The following is a 9,433-nucleotide window of genomic DNA, read 5'->3' as shown; positions in this document are numbered from 1 at the left end:
GCAAAAAAATGATCATAGGGTTCAGCACTGATCATGAATCAGGGCAAAATAGTGTAGATTTGCAATGGAGCGATGACATTAAATTGGTAACTGGCACATAAGCAGTCACAACCATTAAATAATATTAATAATTTCATTTTATTCCAAATTTTATAGAATTCTCGCACTTTTTTTTTTCTTTGAGATGGAGTCTTGCTCTGTCAACTAGGCTGGAGTGCAATCTGTGATCTCAGCTCACTGCAACCTCTGCCTCCCAGGTTCAAGCGATTCTCCTGCCTCAGCCTTCTGAGTAGCTGGGATTACAGGCTCATGCCATCGCGCCCAGCTAATTTTGTATTTTTAGTAAAGACAGGGTTTCACCATGTTGGTCAGGCTGGTCTCAAACTCCTGACCTTAGGTAATCCACTCGCCTTGGCCTCCCAAAATGCTGGGGATAATCCACCACACCTGGCCACACGAAATTAAAGTTCAGAGAATGTTACACATGCCTAATTATGTCTACTATCTTTCTCTTAATTGAAAAAAATCACTTTTTGGCTGAACTGGTGGCTATTTCAGTAAATTCAAAGACAGTTTTGATTTATAAGAGAACTGTAAGAGAACTTCATAGGCTGGGCACGGTGGCTAACTACGCCTGTAATCCCAGCACTTTGGGAGGCCAAGGTGACTGGATCGCTTGAGCTCACGAGTTTGAAACCAGCCTGGGCAACATAGTGAAACCCCATCTCTACTAAAAATACAAAAATTAGCAGATGTGGTGGTGCAAGCCTGTAATCCCAGCTACTTGGGAGGCTGAGACAGGAGGATTGCTTGAACCCAGGAGACGGAGTTTGCAGTGAGCTGAGATCGCGCCACTGCACTCCAGCCTGGGCAACAAGAGTGAAACTCTGTCTCAAAAAAAAAAATTTAAGGACAGATAATTTAGCAGTTAAAAATTGTACTACAGCTGGGCGCGGTGGCTCATGCTTGAAATGTCAGCACTTTGGGAGGCCGAGGTAGGCAGATTGCTCGAGCCCAGGAGTTTGAGACCAGTCTCAGCGATACGGTGAAACCCTGTCTCTACTTGAAAAATGCAAAAATTAGCTGGACTTGGGGGGTCTGTGCCTATAGTCCCAGATACTCAGGAGGCTGAGGTGGGAGGATAGCTTAGGCCAGGGAGGTCGAGGCTGTGGTGAGCTGAGATTGTGCTGCTGCACTACTGCCTGGGTGACAGAGAAAGATATTGTCTCAAAAAAAAAAAAAAAAAAAAACCAAACAAACAAACAAAAAGGTACTAAAAGTACTACAAAAGGTACAGCAGTTAAAATAATGTGGTATTGGAACATAGACAGATCCATCGAACAGAACAGAAAAGAAAATCCAGAAAAAAACACACATATATATGACTATTAAATTTTCATTCCACTTTAAAGACTCTATTTATTTAAAGGTCAATCTTCTCAAGTATATGTGTTTTTTGGTTGGTTTAAGAGAGGATCTGGCTTCATCACCCAGGCTAGAATGCAGTGGCACGATCATTGCTCACTGCAAGTTCCACCTCCAGGGCTCAAGCAGTCCTCCTGCTTCAGCCTCCCAAGTAGCTGGGACTACAGGTGTGCACCACCATGCCCAGCTAATGTTTGTATTTGTAGTAGAGATGGGGGTTTTGCCATGTTGGCCATGCTGGTCTTGAACTCCTGGGCTCAAGTGATCTGCCCTCCTTGGCCTCCTAGAGTGCTAGGATTTCATGTGTGAGCCACCGTGCCAAGCCCAAGTATGTGTTTTAAAAGGAGAGGAATTTTTCTCATAGTTACTTCCAAGTTGACCATCCCTTCTCTGTCAGTGGTCCCTCAATCCTTCTGCATTTCTTTGGTTGCGCTGATTACCATCTAAAACTCACTAAGTGCGATGTTTGATCTCAGCTCACCACAACCTCCGCCACCTGGGTTCAGGCAATTCTCCTGCCTCAGCCTCCCGAGTAGCTGGGATTACAGGCACGCGCCACCATGCCCAGCTAATTTTTTGTATTTTTAGTAGAGACGGGCTTTCACCATGTTGACCAGGATGGTCTCGATCTCTTGACCTCGTGATCCACCCGCCTCGGCCTCCCAAAGTGCTGGGATTACAGGTGTGAGCCACCGCGCCCGGCCCGGTTGTTAACTTTTCTCTTCAGTCCTTAGGTCTCCCCTCCTTTCTGTAACAGTGCTTCCCTTTTTGGAGAGGAAATCCCACCTTCTAACCACCAGGGCTGGTCTCATTATAGGGGACATTATCCTCTCCAGGAGTATGGTTCTCTAAATTTGGGTCATTTCTTTAAGAACAATAGCTCAGAGCAGCAACAAGGAAGTCTAAGATGAGCTTTGGGAGATGAAGTCCTGTATTGCAGTCCCACATGGGCCAATAGCAAATTTGGACCTTTTTCAGATCTTCCCACCAGAGATAACTGCACCTTTTAATTTTGTTTGGAAGTCTATTGAGTAGGTAACTATTGGATTAGAAATATATACATTTATATCACTTGAGGATAAATACTGGAGAATGTTAGTCTAAACTCATAAGTAGGAAGAGAAACACTTTTCTATTGCCTATAATTTGCAAGAACACCACTACTTATATTGGAGTAATTACATTGTTATAACACTGATTTGAATGTCTTTCTTCCACCATTGCCCTCCCTCCTACTCCTTAATTTTTGCTTTCAAATTATGCTCTGTTTAGACCTGCAAGGAGTAATGATAAATAGGCTCATTTCTTAACAATAGGCTTATTTAGAGGATGCTACCTTACCTAGAGAATCTTGGCTGGAGCATTTCAATTATTCATTTTAAGGTTGTAAGTTAACGTCTTAGGCTTAGCACAATTATCTTTTCTAATTTGTGATGGCAGTGGTGGTGTAGAGGTAATTTTATGCTTCCAGTTACATAAAAGTGTCATTTCTAAATGTTACTAAACTTCAATAATCAGATAAGTGTAAACTAAAAGGACAATAGAATAACGATATATCACTTTTTGCCTATCAAATTCCAATCTGCCGCCGCCTCCTTCCGGTGGCAACCCTCCTGCCTCAGACTTCTAAGTGTTAGGATTATGGGTGTGAATCGCCACACCAGGCCCTGTATATCTTTTTTGGTGAGGTATCTGTTAAAGTCTGGCCCATGTTTTAATTGGGTTGTTTTCTAATTGCTGAATTTTGAGAGTTCTTTGTATATTTTGGAACGTTGGTGGTGATTTTTACTGTTATGTAATTACTCTATTTATTTATTTTGTTTTGTTTTAGAGATAGTCTTCCTCTGCTACCAAGACTGGAGTGCAGTGGCATTATCACAGCTCACTACAGCTTCAAATACCTGGCCTCAAGTGATCTTCCTTGTGAGACTCTTGAGTAGCTAGGACTACAGGTGTGCACCACCATGCCTGGCTAATTTTTAAATTTTTTGTAGAGATGGGGTCTTGCTATGCTGCCCAGGCTGGTCTTAAACTTCTGGTCTCAAGCTATCCTCCCACCTCAGCCTTCCAAAGAGCTAGGATTGCAGGCATGAGCCATTGTGCCTGGCTGCCCCAATTTTTTTTATCTGACCATGTATTATTAGAGGAAATGATAAAGATATTTGCATTTTTTGAAAAAAATCAATTAATGTTGTCTTAGTCCATGCTGTGTTGCTATAACAGAATTCCTGAAACTGGATAATTTATAATGAACAGAAATGTACTGTATACATCTAGAGGATGGGAAATCCAAGATGGGAGGTCCACATCTGATGAATTCCTTCTTGCTGCATCATCCCATGGCAGAAGGGCAAAGACAGGGTGTGTGTGTGTGTGTGTGTGTGTGTGTGTGTGTGTGTGTGTGTTGTGGGGATGGAGAGAGAGAGAATGAGAGAGAGAGGGGGGAGAACTCACCCCTTTTATAAGAAACTTGCTCCTTTGTAACCAAACTCACTCCTGAGATAGCAGCATTAATCTATTGATGAGGGCAGAGCCCTCCTGTCCTAATCACCTCTCATTAGGCTCTATCTCCCAGCATTGTAACATTCACAATTAAGTTTCCAATACATGCTTTTTGGGGTACATATTCAAACCACAGCAAATGGGAAACCGTTTAGTATAGTGCTTGGCACATATTATATGTTTAATAACGTTATTTGGCTGAGAGTGGTGGTTCATGCCCATAATCCCAGCACTTTAGGAGGCTGAGGTAGGCAGATCACTTGAGATCAGCCTGGGCAATATAATGAAACCCTGTCTTTGAAAATAAAAATACATATATAAATTTTAAAAACAAACACAAAATAATGTTATCTGGATTTAAATTTTGTATATTAACCTATGTATCTTAATACTTTTCATACAAGCTCATGCCTACCTCTTATTATATTTATTCCCAAACATTTTGTGTTTTCTATTGCTAATGTAAGAATGAGAAGGAAGATTTATTGTGAGATTAGAGAAAGCAAGGCTAGAAAGGCGGGTTAGGGCCCTTGATGGACAGCAGAAAGTTTGGGTTTTATCAAGGCAGCAATTAAGAAGCCACCAAAAGAATTAATCAGTATAGTAACATAATCAGAGTCATGCTTTAGAAGGATTATTTCCATTTTAGTATATAGAAGAAGCATAGGACTAGAGCCACTGAGAGTAACAATTGTGGCAAGGTCTTTCTGTTCTACGAATTGATACCAAGGAAGCATAATAATCAAGAACCTGGTGTTTAAGCCTTCTCGGGGAGGTTATGGAAGGGTCAAAAGAATGTGGCTCATGTGGTGCTTTAAAACTGAGTCTCACATATGTACAGTTTATTATGCTCCCCTAGTGTCATGAAGATACATGTGTTCCTAGGCCTGCTTTTGATTTCTTTCTAGTTTTTGATCCTCTCTTTTTATAAATGGCAGTTTAAAAATGCCCTAGATGTCAATGGTCAACTTCTAAAAATGCTGAGAATTTGCACAGAAGGGGAAGGTGAGTGACTTGCATTGGGCCACAAGGAAGGTCCTGATTACAAGTGTCTCAATAGGAAGCAATAAGGAACCAGACAAATGAAGGTACTGAGTAGTAAGTAGGCACAGAAAGAGGACAGGAGGTTTAGAGAAAAAGTAGGAATCCTGCTTGCAGGAATTGAGAGCTTGAGAGAGAAAGATGCAAAAAAAAATTTGTAGGGTTTTTCTTGCCTGAGTGTCTGGGAGATTAGAAGTTTTATAAACAGTTAAGAGTAGTTTAGAGACTCCCATGAGAAGTTAAAAAGATAATTAAAATTTAGTTATATTACATTAAGTATTGCCAGAAATTAGAGTGGCACTGTTCAAACAGGAGTTAGAAATTCAAAACTAGAGCTCAGGAGAGGTCAGAGATGGATATAAAGAGTTGAATATTGGGGACATGGAGTTCATACTTGCAGGAATGGATGACATCACTGAGGCTGCTTATCTGGTACAAATGATGGGAAGGATGAGGGCAGAAACTGAGAAAATATCACTTTGAGGGGCAGGAAGGGAAGAATGGTTTCCTGAGCAGCAGCAGAAAGTTCAGAAAGTTGGAGAAGCTGTGGAGTATAGAGTCTCCCCTATGCTGAAGATACATCTGAAGATCAACCTGTGTCAGCAAAGTCAAGGGGTCTGAGATTTGGTAATGAGGTAACTACTGACTTTGCAAGCTGTTGGTAGAGTGGTGGGGATGAATGAATCTAATCATATCTCAAAAGGATTGGTAGAAAGACGAGGGAGAAATGAAGTGATGTTGAGGCCAAAAGATAAGTGGGTAGGAGAACATCTCTTTACATAGCTTTTCTCAAGTAGTAGTAGCATGTTAAGCAAACAAAAGACAACAGGGAATTGACCTTGTATCTACTAGAAAAACAGAAAATCTCTGCGCATTTTCGAATGGTCTGATTTATTGTGTAATTATTGTATTTTTTCAGCTTAAAACCCTTCATTAGCTTCATTGCTGGATAAACTCCTAAGTATGATGTAGAAATTCCTCTGTGATCTGGGTTCTGCATATTTCTCTAGCCTCATCACTCACACCTCCTTCTTTGTACACACAGCTTTTTCCAGCTTTTCAAATGTCTCATGCTGGTTCTTGTGCTGGCGTTTGCAGCTTCCATATCTTCCATCTGGTTTCTTGATAGCTTCATAAATCTTTATTTTCTCCGACTAAACTCAGAGTTCTTTTCTATGAATCCTTTCTGGGTGTTCAGGGTTGATATCATAATTCCCCTGTAATTTCTATCACCTAGCTCCATGTTGGGTACATAGTCTATATTATATAAATGCTGAATGAACAAATAAATGAAAGTGCAAGTCTTCACATCACATCCATTTTTCATTTCAAAAACATACAATATAGTACACAGCATTTATTCTTGCCATACAATATTTTTTGTGATTTCGTTAAAACACAAATAAAATTTTAAGTAGCTCCAGCTACTCAGGAGGCTGAGGCAGGAAGATGGCTTGAGCCCTGGAGGTTGAGGCTGCAGTGAGGCCTGATTGTGCCACTATACTCCAGCCTGGGCAACAGAGCACCACCCTGTTTCAAAAAAAAAAAAAGAGAAAAAAAGAAAAAAGAAAATTTAAAAATATTATTTAAATCTTGTAATATAAAAGTTCTAATCTCATTAGTCTGTTGTAATTTTCCATTTCCTTTCTAAACGTTAGACTGGGCTGTTTTTTCCCTTTATTTCCTTTGGAGCAATTATCCTCTTTACGTTTCTAGTAAAAAGAATCAGGGATGGGCCTCCGTTTTAGATCTAAATGACTAAAATTAAACCAATTAAGGTTTCAGTGCTACAAGAATCAAGGAGGTTTTAATCTCAATTTGTGTTTGCATTTATGACCGTTGGCTCTCCCAAGGGAGAGAGGAGGAACGACGGCCTCTACACCTGGTTTCAGGTCGATTACAATCAACATGGAACGAGTTCAGAATACAAGGCTCGTTTTGCATTAAAGACCTTTTTGTGCAGAGGAGGTAGTGGTGGCGAAGATAAAAATCTTTAATCAAATCCCGCCAATTTGCATTGTTCTCTGGGGATAGGCTTTCAAAAGTTAAGGAACAAAAGAGGCTTTCGTTTTCCAATCTCCCTGAGGCGGCAGCAGATTGTGAAGCAGCCAACGGGGGAAACCAAAGTATACATTATCAATAAGAGGACGGTGAATGTGTGTGTGTATGTGTGTGACAGAGATGAGACGCGAGGAAAGAGATATGGAACACACACGCTACGGCTCCGAGGCGTTTTCCACGATGTGACTGGTTATGTAACCTTGATACTGAAAGGCGCTGCGACAGCATCAATGCATTCTTCCGACCTGCTTACCCCGCTAAGCTGGGATACAATGGGGACGGGAGGAGGGGACGCGAAGCCCTGTGCAGGAAGAGAGCTGTCCAGATAGAGGTAAACCAGGCAGTTGGGCAGAACCCGAGCCCAGAGAATTTCTCCCCAGGCCCCGGCATAGACCACCGTGGCTGTGGCTCTAAAGATGGGCAGAAGAATCAGTTTCAAAATGCAGGATCTGGGATCCGACTTTTTATTCAGCAGGCAGGGAAAAGGGGCTAGAAGCTGGAAATCTGCATTTCCACTCGGCTCTGGCGACAGGAAAGCGGGCACCTCGCGCCGAAAAAGCCACAGCCGCGCGTGGGCAGGGGGCACCCTCGCGCGGGTACGGGGAGCTCCTACGGCGGGAGCAGGCGCGGTCGCGAGCCCACCGCTCCCTAGCAACGGGCGCAAACGCCCGTTCTCCCCTCAGCGAAGGCGCGCTGCTTGGCGGGCGGTCTCCTCCAATCCGAGCCAGCGTTCTCGGAGTACGTATAGAGGAGCTGCGGGCTGAGGGCTGAGGGCTGCGGGAGGCGGGAGGCGGGCAGAGGGCCCTGAGTTGGGCTCACCTGTGAGGAAAGTCTGCGAAGGTCTGCGAGAGCAGCGAGTGTTTTCAGCTCCGGAAGTGGCAGTTGTAAACTTCACCTCCCGGGGGCCTGTCCCCTCCTGTTCCCCTTTGCTCTTTGTCCCCCTCCTTTTGGGTCCTAGAGTCCGTCGCGTTCCAACAGCTTTTGCTCTTACCCCTGCGGGGTGCCTGGGCCTCCTACCCCTGAGACTTGGAGCGGCCTCTGGGGTTTTGGGTGTGCGGCTTGGATCACGCGAGGCCCCTGAGGTAACCGCAGGGTGTGGGGGCTTCGAGGCGGACGACTTGGGAGGGAGGTGTTAAGACAGCGGGGGTCCCTGAGTGAGTTTGGGGCGGCCCTGGGGCTGTCCCTGTCGCCCTTGGGGCACGCCTCCAGCTCCCTGGGCTGGGTCTCCCCGCCCACCTGGAGGAAGATCTCGGTGGAGCAGCGTAGCCAGAGATCGCTGCGGCTGTACCAGAGCGCCGGATAGGGACCAGAGGGAAGGCAGTGGGCTGAGACTTGGAGCTTCTTAGGTTTACAATTGCGGGGCGCTTTCCTTCCTGATAATCAGTAAGCCCTCTCGAGGATATGGACCACTTCTTTCTGCCCCCTCTCCCCTTTTTAAATGCGGGCCACATAGTAGAGACTCTACAGATGTTTGATAAACGAGAATGAGTTGTGCTAGACTGTCACCTGCAGCTTCTGCCCACCCTCCAGGACTCTGAGAGACTTACAGTGCGTTTTCCCTAAGTCGTAAATTTTCTGCAGAAGTGGAGCCGACTTTTTGAATTTTTTTTATTCCATTATGATATTGATCCTAGGAAAATACATATTTATTTCATGTATATATTGTATGTATTTTATGTATAAAATAAATACGTCTTTATTTTATTTATTAGAGTTGGTGCCCAGCTCTTTTGAATACATGACATACCGATGTTTTGTGGTTTTCATAATCTTGGAGAAAAGAACATATGATTTTGTCACTTGTTTTATTTAACAGCTAGTGCCTCCTCTTAACAATAGTAGAGCAGGAGATGAACATGGTTTTACATAAAATGCAGAGGAAACAAAGGCAGTGCAACCTGCTATGAGGAAAGAAGAAGGACTTAGTTTGTAGGTTTCTGAATTAGTCTTGGCTCAACCAAGACTTTTTTTTCAGATCTGTGTTTAGTAATATAAGTGGGTGGTGGCCGGGCACTGAATATGTTCTGTATATATTATTAAATTTTAAACATATGAGATTGAGATAGTTATTCCCTTCATATTGTTGAGGAAACAGGCTCAAAGAGTTTTAAGTAACTTGCCCAAAGGCCACATACTTAGAAGATATTTATTAGAATCCTAATTCAGATCTTTCTGAGTCCAAAACTTACTAGGGATACCAGGAAGCCCTTTTGGCATATTTATATTTGTGTCTCTTTGGACTTTATTATTGCTATTTCTCTGTTTAAAGTGTTTACCCAGAGACTCCTAACACTGTGGTAAAGTAATTTACTTTGGCTCTGTATAATTTGGAATATCTCCCTTAGAAGAAGGTTCCAAAAAGTAGGTCAGAGTAAGTGACAGATACTCTGTACTTCCCTTCTTC

The 9,433-nt window shown here is 43.0% G+C and overlaps 1 protein-coding gene and 1 long non-coding RNA gene across 11 annotated transcripts in view; one reads left to right on the top strand and one right to left on the bottom strand.

Moving 5' to 3' along the window:
* Positions 1 to 5,834: 5,834 nt before the first annotated feature.
* Positions 5,835 to 7,981, bottom strand: LOC135276750 (uncharacterized). The gene is made up of 2 exons (XR_010344276.1): positions 7,849 to 7,981; positions 5,835 to 6,498 (listed from the first exon to the last, which is right to left on the bottom strand). It is a non-coding gene; the product is annotated as an uncharacterized LOC135276750 (long non-coding RNA).
* The window catches only part of CCDC171 (coiled-coil domain containing 171), a 408,737-nt gene continuing 406,554 nt past the window's right edge, over positions 7,251 to 9,433 (top strand). For all 10 annotated transcript variants that reach the window (XR_010344271.1, XR_001107639.2, XM_064381348.1 and 7 more), the window contains exon 1: positions 7,251 to 7,360. The gene's annotated coding sequence lies outside the window, so the exon portion shown is untranslated. The remainder of the gene's footprint in view (positions 7,361 to 9,433) is intronic.

Source organism: Aotus nancymaae, unplaced genomic scaffold (genome assembly GCF_030222135.1).
Source record: "Aotus nancymaae isolate 86718 unplaced genomic scaffold, 86718_ANA_hifiasm-v0.15.2.pri h1tg000003l, whole genome shotgun sequence".
NCBI classification, from domain to species: domain Eukaryota; kingdom Metazoa; phylum Chordata; class Mammalia; order Primates; family Aotidae; genus Aotus; species Aotus nancymaae.
The sequence above is the reverse complement of the archived record's forward strand: the minus strand, read 5'-3'. Positions and strand labels throughout refer to the sequence as shown.